The 26,902-nt window shown below is 42.7% G+C and overlaps 2 long non-coding RNA genes across 10 annotated transcripts in view; one reads left to right on the forward strand and one right to left on the reverse strand.

The window, feature by feature from the left end:
* LOC140611759 (uncharacterized) overlaps positions 1-25,203 on the forward strand; it is a 90,204-nt gene extending 65,001 nt beyond the window's left edge. For 3 of the 4 annotated variants that reach the window (XR_012012919.1, XR_012012916.1, XR_012012920.1), the window contains one exon: positions 8,196-8,769. This is a non-coding gene — a long non-coding RNA (uncharacterized lncRNA). Of the gene's footprint in view, positions 1-8,195; positions 8,770-25,126 lie in introns of those variants that run through there. The other variant, XR_012012918.1, reaches the window with a different exon arrangement.
* Positions 6,227-26,902, reverse strand: part of LOC140611758 (uncharacterized) — a 41,103-nt gene continuing 20,427 nt past the window's right edge. For 4 of the 6 annotated variants that reach the window (XR_012012910.1, XR_012012913.1, XR_012012912.1 and 1 more), the window contains exons 3-5: positions 15,690-15,782; positions 11,097-11,245; positions 8,030-8,288 (exon numbers count right to left, since the gene is read on the reverse strand). This is a non-coding gene — a long non-coding RNA (uncharacterized lncRNA). Of the gene's footprint in view, positions 7,588-8,029; positions 8,289-11,096; positions 11,246-15,689; positions 15,783-26,902 lie in introns of those variants that run through there. The other 2 variants (XR_012012914.1, XR_012012915.1) reach the window with 2 other exon arrangements.

A 26,902-nucleotide genomic window follows, 5' to 3' on the forward strand; every position in this document is an offset into this window, starting at 1 on the left:
TTGTTCTGTGTCCTTCTCAGCCTATTGATAGTGATATTATTAGCTTGGAATGCCTGAGGCACTCACCTGGGCCCCCACTACCTATGGCAAGTCCCCACAGACATTTTCCCATCGAGAGCCAATATTATGGTTGGCATGGCCCTTGTGGCTCTTATTATTATTGGAAGATGTATCTCAGCAACAACTATCAAGGGACTTTGAAAAAAGAAATTTATTACTCAGAGATCTTGGAAGGCATATGGCATGCCCAAGAGCCATCAAGCAAGGTGTCAGGTAGAGATTACAGACCTGGGTACTCTCCTTACTGAGATTGAGGGTAGGCTACCTAGGATTTCTTGGCTTTACTCTTTACTCATAAATTTAAAACAGAGCAGGAATTAGGGCACAAGAGGTGATAGCAGAGTTCCTTAAGTGGTCAATAATCTAGATTGCCAAGGACTTTCTAAAAAGGAAACTCAGATGGGACACCCTGGTTCCTTTTCTTATCTAGTTGTTTTAGCAGTAGTTGTATCATATAGCTGGCAATATGTTTATTCAAAATAGATGTCTTGGAAATGTATGCCTCAGCAATCAAAAGCTGATTTTCAGGCACTTACACTACAAAAACCTTGTTGAATCTTCTTTCAGAATGTATCTAGAATATTACCATTTTTACCATCCCCATAGCCTTGATCCAAGCCTACCCCATTTCTCACCTGTAGAACCACAGTGGCCCTAACCAGTCTGGGTTCCCTGGAGGCTCCTCTAACTGAGTAGCCAGAGTTAACATGTCCTATCTCATCCCTCCCAGGTTCAGAATCCTCCATTACCTCACTCAGCACCAAAACCAAAGCCTGTATGACCAGACCAAACCTGGTCTTCTTCCTTGTGCTGCCTCCTTCCTTCCTCACCTCCTTGTTCTTCTCTTGGTTCTTCTAGAAGTTCACCTAGTCACTCACCTCCCTGCTCACCACACTACAGCCCCAGATGGTTTTTTCACCCTTCTTGAGCACCAGCCTTAGCCTTCCACTCAAAGCCTTTGCACTGACTGTTCCCTCTTCCTGGATGTTCCCTCCCCACACAACTGGGGCGTCCCTCTTTCCCTCTCCTCAGGCCCTTCTCCCACCTCACTGAGGACTTACTGAAAGTCACCCTGATCAAAATCCTGACTGCCTCCCCCAACAGCTTCTGATATACCCGCCCCTGTTTTTCTGATGTAACATACCACACATTATAGTTGTTTAATTAATGTAAACTCTAACCAGAATGGAAGTTACAGAAAGGCAGGGAATTTTGTTCACTACTCTAGCCCTAACACTCAGAACAGTGCCTGCCACAACTGGAAAGTACCAGTTAGGTTGGTGAATAAATGCACAGAAAGATGGATGGATGAATAAATGGAAATAAAACTTGACTTAATTAGTGGTTACACCATAATGACCACAAGATGGAGACATTCTTTAATATAAATTCATCCCTACTTTTCCCTTCTGTTTGTTTCCCCATCCTGATAGTACTTCACTGCCTCTTTTACCTACACACATGCCTGGGTTTTACTCTCCGTGTGTGTGTGTGTGTGTGTGTGTGTGTGTGTGTGTGTGTGTTCTCTCTTTTGAATTTTGTGTCCCCTCTTGGCCACTTGTGTACTCCTCTGTCTACAGAGGCTCTGTTTGCAGGATGGAAGAAACAGGTTAGAACTGAAACAGATACCTCATTTATTTTTGTTTAGCCTACTGAATTTTAAAAATTTCTTTAATAGATTTTTTGCGTGTGTTTTAAATGGAAAAATAGCATGTTTGCATTTTGTATTCACGTATTTTTATGAAGCTAAATTGATTTACTTTTGGCTTCTGTGCCCTGTATAAAGTGCTGAGGTAGTGGGTCTGAATGAAATAACAGTACAAATCCAAAGATGTGCTTTTTCTTTTGGACCAAACTAGTTCCTTCTCATGTGGTTTCATCTTCAGAGGTGGCCAAGTCTTTCTTGGAGGAAAATGCTTCACTTCCCCGCTCAGGTAGCGCCTGGGGAGCTCAAGTCTCATTGACTTTTCCTCCTTAACACTGACTCAATGTCACATAGGCAATGGGTCTGCTATCATTTATGCAGAAACCTGTTTGACATTTCCTTACCTGGGATGAAACCCTATAAATTATAACTCACTTCTTCTTCTTCCTCCTCCTCTTCCTCCTCCTTTTTTTATAGTCTTCGTTTCTATTTCAATTCCAGTTAGTTAATATACAGTGTAATACGTGTTTCAGGAGTAGAATTTAGTGGTTCATCACTTACACACAATACCCCATGCTCTTAATAACAAATGCCCCCTTTAATACCCATCACCTATTTAACCCATCCCCACCTACCCACCTCCTTCCAGCAACCCTCAGTTTGTTCTTCATAGTTAACATTCATTTTTATGGTTTCCCTCTCTTTCCCCCCATGTTCATGTGTATTCTTTCTTAAGTTCCACATATAAGTGAAATCATAGTATTTGTCTTTATCTGACTTATTTCACTTAGCATAATAGGTTCTAGCTCCACCCATGCTGCTGCAGATAGCAAGATTTCACTCTATTTGATAGCTGAGTAATATTTTATATATATAATTATATATATATTGCTGCTTCTTTATCCATTCATCTGTCAATGGACATTAAGGCTCTTTCCATAGTTTGGCTATTGTGGATGTTGCTGCTATAAACATTAGGGTGCATGTATCCCTTTGAATCAGTATTTTGTACACTTTCAGTAAATACCTGCTAGTGTAACTGGTGGGTCATAGGGTAGTTCTATTTTTAACTTCTTGAGGAACCTTTATACTGTTTTACAGAGTGGCTGCACCAGTTTGTATTCCCACCAACATTGTAAAAGGGTTTCCCTTTCCCCACACCTGTTGTTTCCTGTCTTGTTAATTTAAGCCATTCTGACATGTGAGGTACTATCTCATCATGGTTTTGATTTGTATTTCCCTGATGACGAGTGATGGTGAGGATCTTCTCATGTGTCTATTAATCATCTATATTTATTCTTTGGAAAAGTGTCTATTCGTGCCCTCTGCCCGTTTCTTAACTGGATTATTTATTTTTTGGGTGTTGAATTTGATAAATCATTTGCAGATTTGATACGAACCCTTTGTCAGATACGTCATTTACAAACATCTTCCCCCATTCTATAGGGTGCCTTTTAGTTTTGTTGACTGGTTCCTTCACTGTGCAGACACTTTTTATCCTGATGAAGTGTCAATTGTTCAGTTTTGATTTTGTTTCCCTTGCCTCCAGAGACCTGTCCACTAAGAAGTTGCTAAGACCAAGGTCAATGAGTTTTCTGTCTGTGTTCTTCTCTAGGATTTTAATGGTTTCCTGTCTCACATTTATTTTTTTATAAATTTATTTTTTTATTGGTGTTCAATTTGCCAGCATATCGAATAACACCCAGTGCTCATCCCATCAAGTGCCCACCTCAGTGCCTGTCACCTGTCTCACATTTAGATCTTTCATCCATTTGAACTTATTTTTGTGTATGGTGTAAGAAAGTGGTTCAGTTCCATTCTTTTGCATGCAGCTGTCCAGTTCCCTCAACACCATTTGTTGAAGAGACCGTCTTTCTCCCATTGGATATTCTTTCCTGCTTTGTTGAAGATAAGTTGACTATCAAGTTGTGGGTCAATTTCGGAGTTCTCTATTCTGGTCCACTGTCTGTTTTTGTGCCAGTACCATACTGTCTTGATGATCACAGCTTTGTAATACAGCTTGAATTCTGGAATCTCAATGCCTCCAGCTTTGCTTTTCTTTTTCAAGATCGTTTTGTCTATTCAGGGTCCTTTGTGGTTCCATAGGAATTTTAGGGTTATTTGTTCCAGCTCTGTGAAACATGCTGGTGATATTTTGATAGGGATTGCACTAAATGTGTAAATTACTGTGGATAGCATAAACATTTTAACAATGTTTGTTTTTACACTCCTTGAGCATGGAATGTTTTTCCATTTCTTTGTGTCCTCTTCAATTTCTTTCATAAGTGTTCTGTAGTTTTCAGAATGCTGATGATCCCTAGGAATCTTATGTTCTTTCGGAGGCCCCTGACCTCATGGAATCTCTCTCCTGAGATGCAGATGCTGCTCTCTAGCCCCATATTCTTACCCACAGAATATAGTGATCAATTGGCTGCCACACCCATGAATGACTGCCGTGCTCTCTTGGAGGTATGACTGTTGCTTATTCCAGAAGAGAATGAAGTTCAGGGAAAGAGTAGCAAAACAGGGAAATAATCAGTAGAAAAATGAAAGGAAAATTGGGGAAAAGAAATGGGAAGGTAATGGGCATAGATGAGAAGGATGCAGAGAAGAAAAAGAATAATGGGTTATACCTATTAAGTATACACTGTGTATTGACACTGTGCCAACCACTTCGTACGGGAGCAATAGTTGAAAAGTTTTTCTCAATGCCTAAAGTCATTTACTCTATAACCCTTTGCTATGGGTTGAATTGTGTTCTGCCAAAATTAATATGTTGGAGTTCTAGTCTTCAATACCTCAGAACTTTACTGTATTTGGAGACATAGCCTTTTAGGATGAGGTCACTATAGTGGGCCCTAATCCAATCAGACTGATATCCTTATAATAGATGATTGGGACACAGACACTGCCTTAGTCCATCTGAACTGTTACAACCAGATAACACACAACCGATGGCTTATAAACAATGGAAATTTATTTCTCACAGTTCTGGAGCCTGGAAGACCAAGACCAAGCTCCAGACTTGGACCAGCAGACTCAATGTCTGTTAAGGATTCTCTTCCAGGTTCATAGACAGCCATCTCATTGTGTCCTCACACAGTGGAAGGGGCAAGGGAGCTCTGTGGAGCCTCTTCTATAAGGGCACTGATGCTATTCATGAGGGTGGCAAGCTTTGAAAGTCCCCACTATCCAATACCATTGCTTGGGGGTAGGGTGCACAAACATCCAATATATAGCAGACACATGTAGAGGAAGGATCATGTGAAGACACAGGGAGAAGACAGCCCAAGAGAGAGACCTCAGAAGACAACAGTGTTGAGGGCACCCTGGTCTCAAACTTCCAGCTTCCAAAACTGAGAAAAGTAATTTTTTATTGCTTAAGCCACCTTGTTCATGTTACTTTGTTGTGGTAGTCCAAGCTGACTGATGTGTCCAGGACTTGGTTATTGGTTGAGAGGCAGGATGGCACAGAGAATAAAGTCCCAGATTGTAAATTGACAATTTGGGTTAGAGTCTCCATCCTGTTGCCACTTTTTCTTTGTAAAACGTATGTGGTGGTAACAGCAACACCAGCCCACTTGAGCTGATGTGACCTCCTTGGAGTTGAATCAGCACAGGATTTCCCATTATTACCCTAAGGGTTTCCTTATCAAAGGTCTCCTGTGTAGGCTCTATTTTGATTTACTGCCTTTCTGGGGACTTTGCTGTTTAACCATTTTTTAGCCTACCATTTCCCCAGTGGGAACTTCACTTTCATACACACTCCTTCCTCAAGCCCTGTCTCAGTTTACCACCTTTGTGTACCAGTTTTGACTCTACCTCCTTTTTCCTCCCTGAATTTTCCTGCCCCTCTGATTATTTGTGCTTAGAATTCCGTGCAGTTACATGCAATCCTTTCATCATTCTCTGTGTATTAGCTCCTTATCCCTGAGGGAGAACCCTGTGTCTTTTACAGTTTCCATCACTGTGCTGAGCACACAGTGAGAATATGCATAAAACGAGTCCTGGACATATAAACTCTGCACGCTGCCTGCTCAAAAGCCCAGGGAAGAGAAAATGGAGACATAGTCCCAAGGAGAAAGCCACAGTCTATGTAGATTTCAGGCTCAGATAAGCTTATAGAGTGCGAGGGCCCCAGCACGATACAGACAACAGATTGCTTCCCAGAAGGTCATCATTACGTGTGAGGTATTCTTTTCTTTTATGCAACTTACTGCACCCTGTAGGAAACTGAATTTGGAGAATCAAGAGATCCATATGAGCAGGTATCACGGTGTCCATTGTGTTCAGCACCATGAGGACATCATAGTTTGGATCCTGTAAGGGTTATTCCTGACCCCTCTGCTTCCTCATGGCATCACATGAAGAATGGTTGTGACTGCCCCTGACTTGTGGGACACAGCCTGAGATGCTATCTAATATTTCCTTACTTATTACTTGGGTTGAAGAAAGAATCCATTAGATGAATGAATAAGATTTTTTTTAAATATATTTAATTTATTTTTTTATTCATGAGAGACACAGAAAGAGAGAGAGAGAGAGGCAGAGACACAGGCAGAGGTAAAAGCAGGCTCCATGCAGGGATCCTGATGTAGGACTAGATCCCAGGATTCCAGGATCACTCCCTGCGCCAAACGCAGGTGCCAACCACTGAGCCACCCAGAGACCCCCCTTCAATAAGATTTTTTTTAACCTGAGTTACTAATAAAGATTACAAACATACTTAAGGAAATATCAGCAACTTAATTCTGCAATGTCTGGAGAATGTTGGGGAGGGGAGACATCAGAGGACTCCAACTTTTTCAGGTTTGTAGAATTATGAGCTTGGAAGTGTGCAAACTTCAAAGCAAGACTTTGAGCAAGAAGGGACCAGTCAAGATTGATGAGGTGATGAACATCAGTGGGGATCTCCATTGCTTTGTTCTGTACAGTTGGTACGGATTTTTATGTTATTCAATATACTTATATTCCTCAAGTTGAGGACAGTTTCAGTAGCACAACCCATGGCAAAAATCATAAATATTGGACTATCTGCCAAAAGAAAAATCCAAGAGTTAGTCTTCTCTCTTATCTTGTCTCCCCTCTTCACCCACGTCCTATCCTATCTGCCTCCCTTGGGGAAGAAAAGGGTACACAGAATGCCCCAGAATTCCCCTCTGCCTTCTGTGAAAGAAGCAAGAACCACAGCTCCATCTCTGTCCAGGGACCAAGCCTTAGTTCCCTTTGGGCCCGACATCTCAGTTTAGGATGAATCCCAAAGGGCCCCTGCTGTGTCAGATGCATAGCTGAGATTGGAGTCTGTACCTTCTGACGAGGCGAGAGATAGTTGGAAGAGAGGAAAAAGCCTGAGGTCAGAACTCATGTATTCACCTAAACAGCCCCTTGGTACCTGTTGTTTTCTATCTGAATGGCATCTGTGCATCTTATTACAAGTCCATACTTTTCTCCTCCTCAGGAAAATGGCAAGTCCTTCTGCAGATTTCAGAATCATATCATGCTTATTCATGGGGTTTGGGTAATAGCAATAATGGTAGTGATGAAAAAAAACAGAACTGAGGTATCACCCTCTTTGTTGAAGAGGGTGATGGCCAATGACCCAAGTTCCCATTCGAGGAGATCATGATATGACATGTTCCCAAGTGTCAGACTTTCCTGTGGAAAGCAGTTGTGTTCTCTTCATCTTCCCTCTCCTCTCCTCGTCCTCTCCTCTCCCCCTTCTCTCTTCTGACAGATGGCTCCCTCCAAACTTTGGAGAGTGAACTAGGACTTGGCCCTGTATCAGCCTTTGCTGTACATAGTAGTTAGTCTCTAGGATGGCCTGCGATCTCTTAGTATTCATGTCCTTGTATACTCTTCTCCCATGTTGTATCAGAGTTGATCTGTGCAACCAACAGGATACAACAGAAGTGAAGAAATGTTCCTTCTGATATTTGATTACTTTGAAACTGTAGTATCTCCTTCCTCCCTCCCTCTTCTCCTCCTCTTCTCCCTCTGTCATCATTTGCCCTGAGAAATGCCAGTTAGTGCTCTTCCTCCCTCCCTCCATCTCTCTTATCTCTCTTCTCTCTTCTCTTCTCTTCTCTCTATCTCTCTCTCTCTCTCTCTCATCACTTGCTGTGGGGGAATACATTATAAGGACATCCAGGCAGCCCACACAGAGACCCATGTAGAGAAGAACCAAGCCTGACAACTACATGGGTGATCTTGGAAGCAGGTCTTCCTGGTGACAGGCCCTGCTGACAGCTAGATTACAACTTCATGAGAAACTCAGCCAGAAGCACTTAGCTAGGCCACTTCCAAACTCCTGACCCTCAGATGCCATGAAATAATAAATGCTCATTGTTTTAAACTGCCAAGTTTTGGAGTAATGATTACACAGCAAAGATAACTAGCACAGATATATCCTTTGAGAAAATGAACACCAAGAATCCTGTGGAAATAGTTGTACCTATGCCAATAACTTCCACACGCTTTGTCTCTGTACCAGTGCAGGCAAGAAGAACTGGGTCGCAGGAAACATCATACACGTTGTAGCAGGCAGGACACTTAATGCCATTGGGTACTGAGGATTCCTGAGGCACTGAATGAAGAAAGAAAATTTTCATCTCAAAGAGTAAGCCATAAAAGGAGCTCAGAGAATTTATTATCCCCCAACCAAGATCATGCTTATTCCATGATTCCTCCACCCAAAATCAAAATTATTTAAAACTAGGATGGCATGGAGGGTGTGTGTGTGTGTGTGTGTGTGTGTGTGTGTGTGTGTGGAGGGGAGTAGGTATTAAGTGGAAAGATAGAGGATCTTATAGGAATTTGGTTTATTTGCTTCTTTCATGAATTGATCCTTTGCCCTGGCTGGAGAAAAATGCTTAGATGCCAGAAGGTAACTTGTGGTCTTAAAAAATACTGGTAAGAAATTTTATCATTTCAAGTTTCACATCTAAGTCTTTAATACATTTTTAGCTTATTTCTGTGAATGGCATAAAAAAGTGGTCTGGTTTCATGCTTTTGTATACATGTAGCTGCCCAGTTTTCCCAGCACATTTTTGGGAGAGACTGCCTTTTCCCCCATGTATATTCTTCTCTCCTTTGCCATAGATAAATTGACCATACAAGCATGGGTTTATTTCTGCATTCTCTCTTCTGTTCCATTGATCTATGTGTCTGTTTTTGTGCCAGTACCATACTGTTTTGATCACTACAGCTCTATAGTGTATCTTGAAATCTGGGATTGTGATACTTTGAGCTTTATTCCCTCAGGATTGCTTTGGCTACTCAGTCTTTTGTGGTACAAATTTTACTTTTATTTTCTCTAGTTCTGTAAAAAATACTGTTGTATTTTGATAGGAATTGCATATCTGTAGATTGCTTGGGAAGTATGGACATTTTAACAATACTCGTTCTTCCAGTCCATAACCAAACATTGGAAGTAATTTCACATCATCTGTAGACACATTTTTCTTTATATATCTCCTTTAGCAAAGGAAATAAAACAAAAATAAACTACTGAGACTACACCAAAATAAAAAGCTTTTGCATAGCAAAGAAAATCACCAACAAAATAAAAAGGCAACCTACTGAATGAAGAAAGATATTTGCAAATTATATATATCTTTTAAATATATAATTAAATATATAAATAACATATAACTTATAAAAAATAAAATATATAAATAATATAAACAATAATAAAAATTATATATAAATAATATTCTAAATATATAAAGAGCTTATACAACTCAATACCAAAAAAGCCCCACGAATAATCCAATTAAAAAATGGGCATGGGACCTGAATAGACATTTTTCCAAGAAAGATATATAGATGGCCAACGGACACATAAAAAAAGATGCTCAACATCACTAATCATCAGGAAAATGCAAGTTCAGACTATAATGAGATATCACTTTATGCCTGTCAGAATGGCTAAAATAAAAAACATAGGAAATAACAATTATTTGTGAGGGTGCAGAGAAAATGGAATCTTTGTGTGCTGTTGGTAGGAATGCAAATTGGGGATAGCCACTGTGGAAAACAGTATGGAGGTTCCTCAAAAAAATAAAAATGGAAATTCCATATGATCCCATAATTTCATTACTGGGGTATTTACCCAAAGAAAATGAAAAACACTAATTTGAAAAGATATATGCACCCCTATGTTTATTGTAGAATTATTTGCAATAGCTGATATATGAAAAAACAACCCGGGTGTCCATGGACTGAAGAATGGATAAAGAACACGTGATATGTATGTGTGTGTGTGTGTGTATGAATAAATAAATTTATTTATTCATTAGAGACACAGAGAAAGAGAGGCAGAGATATAGGCAGAGGGAGAAGCAGGCTCCCTTCAGGGAGCCCAGTATGGGACTCAATCCTGGGACCCCAGGATCACAACCTGAGCCAAAATCAGATGCTTAAGCACTGAGCCACCCAGGCGTGTCTATACAAGAGGATATTACACAACCATAAAAACGGATGAGATCTTTCCATTTCAAATAACATGGATGGATTTAGAGCATAAATGCTAAGTGAAATAAGGCAGTCAAGGAAAAATAAATATCTATCATGTGATTTCACTCATATATAGAATTTTAAAAATGAAACAAATTAGCAAACAAAGGTTTTTAAAAAGGCAAACAAAAACCACACTTAAATAGCATAAACTGATGGTTGCTAGCAGGTAGGTGGGTGGAAGATGGATTATATAGGTGAAAGAGATTAAGAGTACATTTATCTTGATGAGCCCCGAGCAATATATAGAATTGTTGAATCGCTGTATTGTACACCTGAAACTAATATAATACTGTATGTTAATTATACTTCAATAAAAAAATACTGTTGAGAGAGTTAAGAAATAAATAGGCAAGGACAAACACTTTTCAACTGGAATGGAAAAGCAAACAATTTAAACCTACAAACTCATACTTAGTGTAAATCCTGAGGACCCATCCCAGCCGCCCAGCTGCCATTCAGTCTTCCTTAAAAGAAGGGCTTGTGCCTATCCCTTCACAGGAAGGAAAGACAGTCAGTGAGGAAAATCAATAGGCAGCTCAGAAGCAGAGAGACAGGTCGTAGGAAGGTACTTAGAAGACAGACATAAGGGATCCCTGGGTGGCGCAGCGGTTTGGCGCCTGCCTTTGGCCCAGGGCGCAATCCTGGAGACCTGGGATCGAGTTCCACGTCGGGCTCCCGGTGCATGGAGCCTGCTTCTCCCTCTGCCTGAGCCTCTGCCTCTCTCTCTCTCTCTCTCTCTCTCTCTCTCTCTCTCTCTGTATGACTATCATAAATAAATAAATTTAAAAAAAATTTAAAAAAAAGACAGACATAAGACAATGGATTGGGATAAAGGATGGGAAGGGAGGGAGAGCAGAGATGTGTTGGCACTCACCTTGGAAGTCCCCTTGGTTATAGAGCTCATCTTGGCAGCACTGGTAGTTTTACCTGAATGTTTTATTATCTCCTAGTGTTGCTGAGAAGGTCCTTGGGACACACTTGCTTGAAGAACAACCTTCTCCTCAACATATTGTAAGAGCTTCCCTGTACAGAAGCAAACCCCAGAAGGAATTTCCCCTTTGAACCATAGAGAGAGCGATGCCCAAATGGGCTACCATTATTAAAGGATTCTGTGCTTCAAATCCTTTTGTCTTTAGTCTTTCCACTTCTCAAGGAGCCCTTCTGCATTGGTCCATGGAATAAACCAGTGGAGGGATGGTTTGTTAGCACTTGTTAGAATGGGAGTGTCATACTTCAATGAGGTGATGCAGAACAAGGATTGTCCAGTCTTTTTACCAGTGTCTCCCACCCTGCCTCCTCCCACCACCCCACACCCCCAGTCCTATCTGGGTAGAATTCAACATAAGAAAGTAGGGTAAAATAGAAGATGCACAGGAAAGCTCCAGCTGGCACCAACATCAGCACTTGTCTGATCTAATCTCTGATTCCTCAGATGAAGAATCTGAGGCTCAGAGAAATGCAAAACTTGGCTAAAGTTGACTGAGAGGTGATGTGGGTCTCTTAATTTTGTCTCGTGCCTGTTGCCTCCACCACCAACTGCTCTCAACATCAGGAGAACCACAGAAAGCTAGCTCTATCTGTTGCTGCCCTACCTCCCCAGTTCTTAGAGGAATAGCCAAGGGCTTGCTCGTGAAAAGAAACAGGGTCTGAGAGAATGTATTAGTATCTTCAGAGATTCACTGACACTCTGTTAGGGTAGAGTATACTTCCTTGTCTCACTGACAATAGACATGGTCATATGATTTGCTCTGAATACTAAAATGTGAGCAGAAATGTGTATTCTATGTTCCAGCAGAAGCTAGGGTATACTTGGAGTATGGTTCTCTCTATCTCTCTTCATTTTTTTATTGTGGTACAATGCATATAAGGTAAAAAAATACTATCTTAAAAATTTTTAAAGATTTTACTTATTTATTCATGAGACACACACACACACACACACACACACAGAGACAGGCAGAGATACAGGCAGAGGGAGAAGCAGGCTCCATGCAGGGAGTCCAATGTGGGGCTTGATACTGGGACTTCAGGATTATGCCCTGAGCCAAAGGCAGATGCTCAACAGCTGAGCCACCCAGGCGTCCCTATATTAAACATTTTTAATTGCACAGTTCAGTGGTGTTAATCTCCATGCTCTTTCTTCCCTCCACCATGACACCCAGCAATTCTTTAGAAAGCATCTTCTCCATCAACTTGAGTCCCAGGTTAATATGATTTAGAGTAGACATGCGGCTGACCCAGATGGTGTGAGCAAGAAATAAATCTTTAATTTTGTAGCTTCTGACACCTTGGAGTCACTTGGTATAGCAGCGGTACTTAGCCTCTTAGTACTTAGCAGTACTTAGCCTGGCTGATACCAGGATAACACATGGCTGTCATCTCTAACTTGCTGTCCACCCTGCTGGCTAAAGACCATGAAGTTTCCATGCAATAGCATCTGACTTACAACTAAGTAGAAGAAAGTGTTTCTAGCTTCTAAAATCTCAAGGTGAAGGATGCAGACCGAGAATAAAAACATCTGAAAGCAAGGGCAAATGTATACAACTGAACATGTGCTTTCATTGGCACAGGGCATGCTCAAATGGCCTGATCTTCTGCCTTGTTGAGAATGGATTTTCCTCGGATGTGAGTCTTTGAAACAGGGTGTCACAGCCAACTTTCTCATTCTAAAGAGAAAGATAGAAATGAAGAGAAGCCAGGGCAGAGGGAAACATTAGTTCTTCAGTCACTGACTATCATTTCAGGCAGGGAATTTTTATTACTGTCTACCCCTAAAAACACGTAGGAAGACACAGACCAAAGAGATGTGATGGTGTCAAGTTGTCCACCCCCAGCCTGGGGCCACCCAATGCTTGCACAATCCCTGGTAGCCTGCCACCCAAGAGTACAGGTTCTTTGAGTGACCAAGCCCTCTGGTCACTGGGCCTGACAAGGGACAGATGGTGTTTGTACTTCTTCCAAGGATAGACTATGTCATGCTTAGGCGGAGGAGGAAATAAAAGCTTCATAAACACACTCAAGCCCTCTTTATGGTATTCACTTATATACCTGGCAGATGTCCAACTCATCAAAATTCCACCCTTTTCTGAACATGTCAAATGGCCAAAGTTAGGTCGAAGTTTGAGAAGGCAGAGAAGGGTCTGGAAGTGATAGAATTGGGTTGAGCACAGGCAGTGTTCATGGTGGAACCCACCCTGGAGAAAGACAACCAGTTACTCATTTCCCCCTCAATTTCTGGCCCTTGATGTACTCACCAATATCTATCATATCCCTTCTAAGAACCTGGGCCTAAGGGAAGTATAAAAGCTTACAGTTTTTTTTTTACCTGGATTCTGGAGCCAGAGTGCCTAGGCTCAAAGCACCTAGAACAATGCTAGCATGACTAGATTTGAATAAAGTTTAGCTATAGCTGCTGCTATAATGCTCTCACTCGTCACTTTTCATAGAGCTCGTAATTCAAGAGCACAGATAGGCAGCATTTTTCTGAACCTGAGGCTTGGAAGATAAATGGGATTCAGGTAAGATTCATGTAAGCCTGTGAAAATCCCACTCCCTGAGGCCTAGAGGGAAAATGAAAAGGCAGTTGTCATGTGGAGAAACCACCAATACCAAGAATGAGGGTCCCAACCCTGAATCCCAGATTTTTGGTTATTTCAAGAGGTGGGGATGGAACTCCTCAAAAGCCAGTCTGGAGAGCTAAGAGTAAGGTGTCATCCTGAGGCCCACCACTGTTCATCAGAGACGTGGGCAAGTCAGAGTAAGGATGTACCGGCAGGTGGCCTGATAACAAGAAGTAGGGCTGCAGGTCCTGATGTGCAGGGCATTGTGCACAACATTGTGATGCTCAGACAATCTTGCCAGTAAACCAGGGGAGGTAAAGGTTATGTGCAGGTCTGGGTGGGATTCTTGGCCCAGCATAGGGATGCTTCCCTGAGACCACTGCTCAGTGAGAATCAAGACTCTACATCCAGCTGCCATGGGATCATGAAAGGAAATGACTATAAGAGAGAAAATGTCACCCTAACTACTTCTTACTACCAGCTTAAAGCACTCTTCCCCACTCACTAATTCACAGGACCAGAAGGTATTTTCTAACCCCATACGAACATGTAATGGGCAGAACATATAAGGGTGAATGAAAAAGAGTTAGGATGAAGATATGGAAGTTTTCCAGTTAACAAAATAAGCCTAGAAGTCAAAAACTAGAAAGTTTCATGTGAGGGCTATGAATGAAAGTTTGGACAGGGTGGTGTGTGTGTGAAGGTGTGCAGCAGGGAGGCATCTTGGGTTCAAATTATGAAGGTAACTGTCTTGGTTTCTTAGGACTACCATAACAGAGTGCCACCAACCAGGTAGCTTAAACAACAAAAATGTGTACTCTCACAGTTGTGGCATCTAAAAGTCTGAACATGGAGCCAGCAGGGTTGGCTCCTTCAGGAGGCTGTGGAGAAGATACTGTCCCATGTCTTTGTCCTGGCTTCTGGTGGCTGCAACAATCTTTGTCACCCCTTGGCTTATAGACACATCACTCTGATCTCTGCCTCCATCTTCACATGGAGTTCCCTTGTGTGTCTCCCTCCTCTTTTTATAGGGATAGGGACACTAGCCGTATTAGGTTGGGGCCCACATTATTTCAGTATGACCTCATTTAACTGATAACATCAGCAATGACCCTATTTCCAAATAAGATCATATTCTCAGGTATCCAGGGCTTAGGCTTCAATATATCTCTTTTGGAGGTGCAATCAAAGTCATAACAGGAACAGAAGCCCTTGGATTCCCCCCTCTCAATGCCCCATTCCTTCTACCTGGGTCCCTCTAACTTTGTCCTTTCATGTGTCCATCCAAGTGGCTAGCACTGCTCTCCTCAGGGACACTCTTTACTGTCTGAAAGCGGTCCATCTGAGAGTGGAAATTGGGACAGCCACTATGGAAAACAGTAGGAAGGGTCCTCAAGAAACTATAAATAGATGCACTTCTGGATATATAACTTAATGAAACAAAATCACCACCCTGAATATGTCTACACCCCATATTCATCACAGCATTATTCACCATAGCTAACCAATGGTAACAACCTAAGTATCTATCAACAAATGAATGGATGAAGGAATACTATTTGGCCATAAAGAAAATCTTGCCATTTATGACAACATGGATAGACATTGGAGGAATTATGCTAGGTGAAATAAGTCAGAGAATGACGAACACTTATAATCTCACTTACATAATAGTTGATAGAAACGGAATAGATTGGTGCTTACCAGAGATAGAGGGAGAGTGTGGGGGCATACCCCTTAGTTTTGTGATCTTGGGGCTAAATTTATCTTTTTCTTTGAAAAATTTGTCATGCCCTGTCTTCCATTTTAAGTACCATCTTTATGGATAATGGTCATTACAAAGAATACATGTTTGTTGCAAAAAAACCCTCAGAATGTAGAAGTATAGAATAAAAAGTGGAAGTTACCTGCCTTCTGGTGGCTTCTACATCCTGTGATTGTTTTCTGAGTGAGGATGTTCCAGGGTGTAGTCTTCCTGAGGCAACAACTGTTCCTGTAAACTGTAGTGAGGTAGTTTAAGGAAGTGGGTTTATGGATGAACATAAGATTCATCCCTAACTGGGTTCAAATTCCTACCCCTTCTGTTACTAGCTCTTCCAAAGTGGATGTTATTTCAGCTTTCCATGCCCCTCTTTATCTTTAAGCTACAAGATGATCATGGTAGTAGTCCCTATATCATGGAGTTGCTGTGAGAATTAAGTGATTTCACAAACATGGTAATTCTTGGCTACTTTTATTATTGTTTTGTATCTTCCTGCCTACTGGAGGTCTTTGAGCCAAGGAATAATGAGATGGTACAAGTTCAAGAATGTAAATTAACCAACAAAAAGCCCAATAAGGATAATAGCACTGTCTCTGAGGTGTGGATGGAAAACGTAAAAACAATTTTAAAAATTAATTTTTCCAGCTTTATTGACATATAAATGACATGTAATATTGCATAAATGTAAAGAATATAACAGTTTAAAAATATTTTTATTTAAATTCCAGTAAACAGTGTACTGCATATTAATTTGAAATATATATATATATACTGTGAAATTACTACAATAAATTTAATTAACATCCACACCTCACATGGTTACAAATTCTTTTTCTTGTGATGTGAACTTTTAAGATTTACATTCTTATCAACTTTCAAATATATAATATTGTTAACTATAGTCACCGTGCTGTGCACTATATCCCCAGACCATTTCATAGGTTGCCTTTTAGTTTTGTTGATGATTCCTACACTGTGCAGAAGCATTTTGTTTTGATACAGTCCGAATAGTTTTACTAGTTTCAGAGGCAGAGCTTAGTGATTCATCAGTTGCATATAACATCCAGTGCTCATTACATCATGTGCCTGCCTTAATGTCCATCACCCATTTACCTCATCCCCTCACTCCCCTCCCCTCCAGCAACCCTGTTTGTTTCCTAGTGTTAAGAGTCTCCCATGGTTTGCCTCCCTCTCAATTTTCATCTTATTTTTCCTTCCTTTCCCCTATGTTCATCTGTCTTATTTCTTAAATTTTACGTATGTGTGAAATATTATGGTATCTGTCTTTCTCTGACTGACTTACTTCACTTAGCATCATACCCTCTAGTTCTAGTCACATCACTGCAAATGGCAAGATTTCATTCTTTTTGATGGTTGGGTAATATTCCATATTATATCCATATATATTGCTTCTCCATTCATCTCTCAATGGGCATCTTGGCTCTTTCCATATTTTGGCTGTTGTACGCACTGCTGCTATAAACATTGGACTGCTTGAGCTACTTTGAATAACTATATTTGTATCCTTTAGATAAATACCTAATAGTACAATTACTGCGTGGTAGGATGGTTTTATTTTTCAGTTTTTGAGGAACTTCCATTCTGTTTTCCACAGAGGCTGCAAAAGTCTGCATTCTCACCAACAGTGTAAAAGGGTTCCCTTTCTCCACATCCTTGCTAACATCAGTTGTTTCCTGTCTTGTTAATTTTAGCCATTCTGACTGGTGTGAGGTGGCATCTCATTTTGGCTTTGATCTGTATTTCCCTGATGACAAGTCACGTGGAACATTTTCTCATGTGTCTGTTGGCCATGTGTATGTCTTATTTGGACAAACGTCTGTTCATGTCTTCTGTCCATTTCTCAACTGAATTTTTTGCTTGAGTTTGATAAGTTCTTTATCGATTTTGGATACTAGCCCTTGACCTGATAAGATCATTGCAAATATCTTCTCCCATTCCATAGTTGCCTTTTAGTTTTGTTGGTTTTTTCCTTTACTGTGCAAAAATTTTTATCCTGATGAGGTTTCAATAGTTCACTTTTGCTTTTGTTTCCCTTGTCTCCAGAGACATGTCTAGAAAGAAGTTGCTGCGGCTGAGTTCAACAGATTGCTGCCTGTATTCTCCACTAGGATTTTGATGGATTCCTGTCTCACATTTAGGTGTTTCGCCCATTTTGAGCTTATCTTTGTGTATGGTGTAAGAAAGTGGTCCAGTTTCATTCTTCTGCATGTGGCTGTATAATTTTCCTAACACCATTTGTTGAAAAAATGTCTTTTTCCACTGGATGTTCTTTCCTGCTTTGTCAAAGATTAGTTGACCGTAGAGTTGAGGGTCCATTTCTGGGTTCTCTATTCTGTCTCATCGATATATGTGTCTGTTTTGTATCAGAACCATACTGTCTTGATGATCAGAGCTTTGTAATACAGCTTGAAGTCCAGAATTTTGCTGCCTCCAGCTTTGGTTTTCTTTTTCAACATTACTTTGGTGATTTGAGGTCTTTTCTGGTTTCATACAAATTTTAGGGTTGTTTCATAGATCAATGGAACAGAATAGAGAATCCAGAAGTGGAACCTCAACTTTATAGCCAAATAGTATTCGACAAAGGAGGAAAGACTATCTATCCACTGGAAAAAAGACAGTCTCTTCAATAAATGGTGCTGGGAAAATTGGACATCCACGTGCAGAAGAATGAAACTAGACCACTCTCTTGCACCATCCACAAAGATAAACTCAAAATGGATGAAAGATCTTAATGTAAGACAAGATTCCATCAAAATCCTAGAGGAGAACACAGGCAACACCCTTTCTGAACTTGGCCACAGTAACTTCTTGCAAGATTAATCCATGAAGGCAAGAGAAACAAAAGCAAAAATGAATTATTGGGACTTCATCAAGATAAGAAGCTTTTGCACAGCAAAAGATACCATCAACAAAACTCAAAGACAACCTACAGAATGGGAGAGGATATTTGCAAATGACATATCAGATAAAGGGCTAGTTTCCAAGATCTATAAAGAACTTCTTAAACTCAACAGCAAAGAAACAATCCAATCATGAAATGGGCAAAAGACATGAAGAGAAATCTCACAGAGGAAGACATAGACGTGGCCAACAAGCACATGAGAAAATGCTCCGCTCACTTGCCATCAGGGAAATACAAATCAAAACCACCATGAGATCCCACCTCACACCAGTGAGAATGGGGAAAATTAACAAAGCAGGAAACCACAAATGTTGGAGAGGATGTGGAGAAAGGGGGACCCTCCTGCACTGTTGGTGGGAATGTGAACTGGTGCAGCAACTCTGGAAAACTGTGTGGAGGTTCCTCAAAGAGTTAAAAATAGATCTGCCCTATGGACCCAGCAATTGCACTGTTGGGGATTTACCCCAAAGATACAGATGCAATGAAATGCCGGGACACCTGCACCCCGATGTTTGTAGCAGCAATGTCCACAATACCCGCACTGTGGAAGGAGCCTCGGTGTCCATAGAAAGATGAATGGATAAAGAAGATGTGGTTTATGTACACAATGGAATATTACTCAGCCATTAGAAATGACAAATACCCACCATTGGCTTCGACGTGGATGGAACTGGAGAGTATTATGGCTGAGTGAAATAAGTCAATTGGAGAAGGACAAACATTATATGATCTCATTCATTTGGGGACGATAAAAAATAGTGAAAGGGAATAAAGGAGAAAGGAGAAAAAATGAGTGGGAAATATCAGAAAGGGAGACAGAACATGAAAGACTCCTAACTCTGGGAAATGAACTAGGGGTGGTGGAAGCAGAGGAGGGTGGGGGGTGGGGGTGATGGGCACTGAGGTGGGCACTTGACGGGATGAGCACCGGGTGTTATTCTATATGTTGGCAAATTGAACACCAATAAAAGATAAATTTATTAAAAAAAATTTTAGATTTGTTGGTTCCAGCTCTGTAAAAAATGCTAATGCGGGCAGCCCAGGTGGCTCAGCGGTTTAGCGCCACCTTCAGCCCAGGGCCGGATCCTGGAGATTCGCGATCCAGTCCCACGTTGGGCTCCCTGCATGGAGCCTGCTTCTCCCTCAGCCTGTGTCTCTGCCTCTCTCTCTCCCTCTCTGTGTATCTGTCATGAATAAATAAATAAAACCTTTAAAACCTTTTAAAAATTGGTATTTTGATAGAGATTGCACTGAATGTGTAGGTTGCTCTGGGTAGCAATAGACGACTTTTGGGGTAGCATTAACAATATTTGTTCTTCCAATGCATGAGAATGGAATGTTTTTCCTTTTCTTTATGTCTTCCTCAATTTCTTTCATAAGCATTCCATAGTATCCAGAGTACAGATCCTTTACCTCTTTGGTTTATTCCAAGGTGTCTCATGGTTTGGGGGACAATTGTAAGTGGGATCCATTCCTTCATTTCTTTCATCCGTTCATGTTTAGTGTATAGAAATGCAACTGACTTCTGTGCATTGATTTTATATTCTGCGATTTTGCTGAATTCCTACATCAGTTCAAGCAATTTTGGGATGGAATCTTTTGGGTTTTCTATATAAAGTATCATGTTGTCTACAAATAGTGAAAGTTTGACTTCTTTGCCAATTTGGATGCTTTTTATTTGTCTGATTTCTGAGGCTAGGACTTCTAGCACTATGTTGAACAGCAGTGAGAGTGGACATCCCTGTCTTATTCCTGACCCTGGAAGAAAATCTCTGTTTTTCCCTGTTAAGGATGATATTCACTGTGGATTTTTTGTATGGCTTTTAGGATACTGAGGTAAGTTCCTTCTGTCTTTATACTGCAGTGAGTTTCAATCAAGAAAGAATGCTGTATTTTGTCTTTTATTAATGTTGTGTATCACGTTGATTTGCAACTGTTGAACCACCCTTGCATCTCAGGAATAAATTCCTTTTGGTCATGGTAAATAATCCTTTTAATGAACTTTTGGATCCAATTTGCTACTATCTTGGTGACAATTTTTGCATCCATATTCATCAGGGATCTTTGATCTGTACTTCTTTTGGGTGGGGTCTTTATTTGGTGTTGGGATTGATGCTGGCCTCATAGAATGAGTTTGGAAGTTATTCTTCCATTTCTAGTTTTTGGAACAGTTTCAGAATAGGTACTAATTATTTAAATGTTTGGTGGAATTCCCCTGGGAAGCCGTCTGGCCCTGGACTCTTGTTTGTTAGGAGATCTTTGAGATCTGATTCAATTTCTTTGCTGGTTATGGCTCTGTTCAGATTTTCTGTTTCTTCCTGTTTCCGTTTTAGTAGTTTATATATTTCTAGGAATGCATCCAAATTGCCTAATTTGTTGGGATATAATTGCTCACAATATTCTCTTATAATTGTATGTCTTCAGTGTTGCTTGTGATCTCTTTTTCATTCATGATTTTATTTCTTTGAGTCCTTTCTCTTTTCTCTTTTTGATAAGTCTGGCTAGGTATTTATCGATTTTATTAATTCTTTCGAAGAATCAGCTATTAATTTCATTGATCTTTTCTGTTTTTTTCCCCCATATCATTGCTTTATGGTCCACTCTATTATTTTTCTTCTCCTGCTAGATTTAGGCTTTATCTGTTGTTCTTTTATCAGCTCCTTTAGATTTCAGGTTATGTTGTGTCTTTGCAACTTGTTTCTTGAGAAAGGCCTGTGTTGCTATATACTTTCCTCTTAGGACCACCTTTGCTGCATCCTCATAGTTTAGGGGACATGTCTAGAAAAATGTCGCTACAGGAATACCAGAGAAATTGCTCTCTTCTAGAATTTTTATACTTTCAGATCTCACAATTAGGTCTTTGATACATTTTGAGTATATTTTGTGTATGGTGTAAGAAAATGGCCTACTTTCATTGTTTTTGCAAGTAGCTATCCAGTTTCCCAACAGCACTTGTTGAAGAGACTTTTTCCCATTATTTTTTCCTGCTTTGTCAGAGAGTAAATGATCATATAATTATAGATTTTTTAGTGTTGTTTTATTAATCTGTGTGTCCATTTTGTACTAACAGTATACTTTCTGAATTACTACAGCTTTGTAATAGAACTGGAAGTCTGGAATGTGTTACCTCCTGTTTTGTTTTTCCAAGATTGCTTCGGCTGCTTGGGGTATTCTGTGGTTCCATATAAATTTTAGGATTGTTTTAGCTCTGTGAAGAATGCCGGTGATATTTTGATAGGAATTGCATCCAAAGTGTAGATTTCTTTGGTTGGCATAGACCTTTTAACAGTATCTGGCCTTTTTTTTTTTAATTTTTATTTATTTGTGATAGTCACAGAGAGAGAGAGAGAATGAGGCAGAGACACAGGCAGAGGGAGAAGCAGGCTCCATGCACCGGGAGCCCGACGTGGGATTCGATCCAGGTCTCCAGGATTGCGCCCTGAGCCAAAGGCAGGCGCCAAACCGCTGCACCACCCAGGGATCCCAGTATTTGGCCTTCTAATCCATAAGCATGGAATGTCTTTCCAATTGTGTCATCTTCAACTCTTTAATCATTGTTTTATAGTTTTCAGAGTATAGGTCTTTTACCTCTTTGGTTAAGCTTATTCCTAGGTATTTTAATATTTCTGGTTCAATTGTAAATGGGATTATTTTATTAATTTGTCCTTCTGCTGTTTCATTATTAGTGTATAGAAATGATACAGATTTCTGTGTGTTGTTTTTGTATCCTGTGACTTTACAAATTTATTTCTCAGCTATAGAATGTTTTTGAAGGAGTGTTTAAGGTTTTCTGTGTGTACTATTATGTCAACTGCAAATAGTGAAAGTTTTACTTCATCCTTGCAATTCCGGATGCACTTTATTTCTCTTTGATGTCTGATTGCTGTGGCTAAGATTGAGAGATAGGGAGGGAGACAGGGCCAGACCAGGAGGGACAGAGAGTGAGACCGGGAGGGAGAGACAGAGACCCGGACGGAAGGACAGGGAGGGAGACACAGAGCCAGAGAGAGGCTTCGTGCCTCCATGAGCAGGAGTCCCTTGGGACTGAGCGGGGGGCTCAAGGCCTCAAACCCAGCGCCTGACCAGACTACCCGGCAGAGGCATAGGCATTCTCCACTCCGCTCTGAACTCCGCGAAGGGCGGGCCTCTGTGCGGGGGGCGGGCCCAGGGACGGGAGCGGGGGTGAGGCCACAGGGTTCCAGGAGCTTGCCCCTGCGCCTGACCCCGAGCGTGACCTGAAGGGGGCCGCGGCTGGCCGCAGGAGGAGCTGTGCGCAGATGCGGCGACCCGGCGGTGGCAGGAGGTAGCTCGGCTGCGCCGCCCCTCCAGGCCCGCGGTTCCTGGCGCTCCGGGCTCCCGGCAGCGGCTCTGCAGGCCTCGGCCCCCTGCGCGCAGGTCAGCGTGGGCCCCGGGAGGCGTGACGGGCCCCGGGGTGGCTGTGCGAGGGGCATCTGACCCTCGCGTGTGGCGCAGCAGGTGCCTGGCAGGGACCGGGAGGGGGACAGCGGGCCTTGGGGCTGCATGGAGGTGGCCCCGTGGCGAGCCGGACCCACACCCTTTGGGCCGCCAGGGTGCCGGGCAGAGGGCTGCGGGGGAGGAGTGGTGGGACCTGTTGGCGGAGGGGTCGGCGGTGGGGCCTCCTACAGGTCAGGCCAGGTCTCCTTTGGGCGGCTCAGGGAGGGTGCGGGGCCCCTCCCCCGGGCTCAGGGAGGTACCGCGGAACCCATGTGCGTGCGCTCAGAGGGGTTAGGGTGCAGGCACTTTGCAATGTCAGGGCACGGCCTTGGGACGGTGGCTTGAGGGCCTGGGCTGCTGGGCCCCAGGAGCCTCCCCAAGCCCTTGGCTCTTACTCCGCCTGCCTCCCCCTCCCAGCTCTCAGGTCCCTCCCCAAGCACCCCAGCCTGGCCAGGAGCCCGCCCCTCCCGCTTGGTCCCTGTCAGGTGAGTATGGCTACCTCTGAAATTTTTGCATTTTGAAAACGTTCTCCTTTCTCCACAGCCTCCCCAAAATTTGGTGTTTCCTGTCTTTTTAATGTTCTCACCGGTGTGAGGTGGCATCTCATTGTGGTTTTGACCTTTATTACTCTGATGGCCAGTGACCCAGAGCATTGTCTTGCCTGCTTGTTGGCCATGTACATATAGGTCTTCTTCTGTGACTTTTCTGTTCGTGACTTTTCCCGTTTTCTGGATGGGATGGTTGGTCTCTTTGCTGTGGAGTTGCAGAGGTTCTTCAGAGATCTTGGATGCTGGCCCTTTATCTGACGGGGTCATTTGCACATACCTTCTTCTCCCATTCTGTGGGCCGCCTTTGAGTTCTGTTGAGTGTTTCTTTTGCTGTGCGGAAAGTGCTCATCTTGATGAAGTACCAGCGATCCATTTTCGCTCTTGTTTCTCTGGACTTCGTGGCTGATGTAATTTGCAAGAAGTTGCTGTGGCCCAGTTCAAGAAGGGTGTTGTTTCCCGTGTTCTCCCGGGGGGTTTTGATGGAATCTTGTCTCACATTTAGATGCTTCATCCATTTTGAGTTTATCCTTGTGTTTGGTGTGAGAGGAATGGTCCAGGTTCATTCCTCTGCATGTGGCTGTCCAGTGTTCCCAGCAGCCTTGATCGAAGAGACTGTCTTTTTTTTCCCATCTTTCCTGCCTGGCCAAATATTAGTTGCCCGTAGAGTTGAGGGTCCACATCTGGATGCTCTCCTCTGTTCCATTGATCCATGTGTCCGTTTCTGTGACAGTACCACACTGTCCTGATGCTCACAGCTTTGAGGCGCGCCCTGAAATCTGGCATTGTGCTGCCCCACCCCCACCCCCTGCATTGGATTTCTTGGCTACTATTCCTGTGGCCGTTCGGGGTCTTTTCTGATTCCACACAAGTCTTCAGATGATTTTTTCCAGCTCTCTGAAGATAGTCCATGGTATTTCTGAGAGGGATTACACTATTTCTGTAAATTGCCCTGAGTCACGTTGACATTTTCCCCAATATTAATTCTTCCAAACCAGGAGCATGGAACCTTTTTCCATCGCTTTGTGTCTTCCTCAGTTTCTTTCAGACATGTTCTGCAGTGTTTTGGGTAGCAATCCTTTACCCCTTTGGTTAGGTTTATTCCTAGGTAGCTCATGGTTTTTTTGGGTGCTGCGGTTGTATAAATGGGGTTGACCCCTTCCTCGATGTCCCTTTCCTCGGTCTCATTCTTCGCTTACAGAAAGGCCACTGGTTTCTGGGTCCCGAGTTTGTATCCCGCCACACTGCCGAACTTGCTGTAGGAGTTCCAGCCATCTTGGGTTTTCTAGGTACGGTATCATGTCATCGGCGAAGAGGGAGAGTTTGACTTCTTCTTTGCCAATTTGAATGCCTTTTATTTCTTTTCATTGCCTGATTGCTGAGGCCATGACGTCTCGTACTATGTTGAGAATAGCAGCAGTGAGAGTGGACATCCCCGCCTCGTGCCTGGTCATCGGGGAAAGGCTCCCAGTGTTTCCCCATTGGGAATGAGAATTTGCCACGGGCTTTTCGTAGATGGCTTTGAAGATGCTGAGGGACGTTCCCTCTATCCCGGTACTCTGAAGCGTTTGGATCAGGAATGGATGCTGTGTTTTGTCAAATGCTTCTTCCTCTGCGTCTCTTGAGAGGATCATCTGGTTCTTGTTTTCTCTCTTGCAGATCTGAAGAAGCACCTTGAGTGCTTTCTGAGTGCTGAAGAAGCCTTGCACCCCGGGGATAAAGCCCACCGGGTCATCGTGAGTAACTTGTTAATAATGTCCTGTTGGATCCCGTTGGCTCATAGCTTGTGGAGGTGTGCATCCGTGTTCATCAGGGACATCGGTCCAGAATTCTCCCTTTGGGTGGGGGGGGGTCTTGGGTTTTGGAGTTAAGGTGACGCTGGCCTCCAAGAACAAGTTTGGAAGTATTCCATTTCTTTCTATCTTTCGGAGCAGCTTTGGTAGCACAGGTATGATTTCTTCTTGAAGCGTTTGATAGAATTCCCCTAGGAAGCCATCTGGCCCCGGACTTTTGTGTCTCGGGAGGTTTGTGTGTTTCTTTATAGGTGTGTTTCTTATTTCCTATTGGGGTTCATTTTGCCAACATAGAGCATAATCCCCCAGGGCTCATCCCATCAAGTGCCCCCCTCCGTGCCCGTCGCCCAGTCACCCGCACCCCCCACCCTCCTCCCTTTCTTCCACCCCTTGTTCGTTTCCCAGGGTTAGGAGTCTCTCCTGTTCGGTCTACCTTTCTGCTATCTGCCACTCATTTTTTTCTCCTTTCCCCTCTCTCCCCTTTCACTATTTTTTTCATCCTCCCCAGAAGAATGAGACCATATGATGTTTGTCCTTCGCGATTGTCTTCTTTCCCTCAGCCTTAATACCCTCCGGTTCCATCCAGGTCAAAGCAAATGGTAGGTGTTCGTCGTTTCTAACGGCTGAGTAATCTTCCATTGTGTGCAGAGACCACTCACCCTCCTTATCCATTCATCTTTCGATGGACACCGAGGCTCCTTCCGCAGAGTGACTATCATGGATGTTGCCGCTTGAAACCTCGGGGTGCAGGTGTCCCAGCATTTACCTGCATCTGTATCATTGGGGTACTCTCCACCAGTGCACCCCCATGCTGTATCACAGTGCAGATCCGTTGTTACCTCTCTGAGGCACCTGCACACGGTTTTCCAGGCGTGGCTGCACCAGGTCACATTCCCACCAGCAGTGCAAGAGGGTTCCCCTTTCGCCACATCATCACTGACATTCGCTGCTTCCTGTCTTGTTAACATTCACCGTGGTCACTGGTGTGTCAGGTGGGATCTCGTTGTGCTTATGACCTGTATTTCCCTGACGGCCAGTGATGCGGTGCATTGTCTCATGTGCTTCTCTGCCACGCCTACGTCTTCCTCTGTGACATTTCCGTTCACGTCTCTTGCCCGTCTACCAGATTGGATCCTTGGTCTCTTTGCTGTGGAGTTGCAGAAGTTCTTCAGAGATCTTGGATACTGGCCCTTTACCTGACAGGGTCATTTGCACATATCTTCTCCCATTCTATGCGTTGGCTTTAAGTTTTTTGAGTGTTTCTTTTGCTGTGCGGAAGCTGCTCATCTTGGTGAAGTCCCAGCGATCAATTTTTGCTCTTGTTTCTCTGGCCTTTGTGGCTGATGTAATTTGCACGAAGTTGCTGTGGACCAGATCAAGAATGGTGTTGTTGCCTGTGTTGTCCCCTAGGATTTTGATGGAATCTTGTCTTGCATTTAGATCCTTCATCCATTTTGAGTTTATCCTTGTGTATGGTGTGAGAGGAATGGTCCAGTTTCATTCTTCTGCGTGTGGCTGTCCAGTGTTCCCAGCAGCATTTACTGAAGAGACTGTCTTTTTTGTTCCCCCTGCAAGGTCTTTGCTGCCTGGCCGAATATTAGTTACCCATAGAGTTGAGGGTCCACCTCTGGATGCTCTCTTC

Source organism: Canis lupus, chromosome 20 (genome assembly GCF_048164855.1).
Source record: "Canis lupus baileyi chromosome 20, mCanLup2.hap1, whole genome shotgun sequence".
Taxonomy (NCBI): domain Eukaryota; kingdom Metazoa; phylum Chordata; class Mammalia; order Carnivora; family Canidae; genus Canis; species Canis lupus.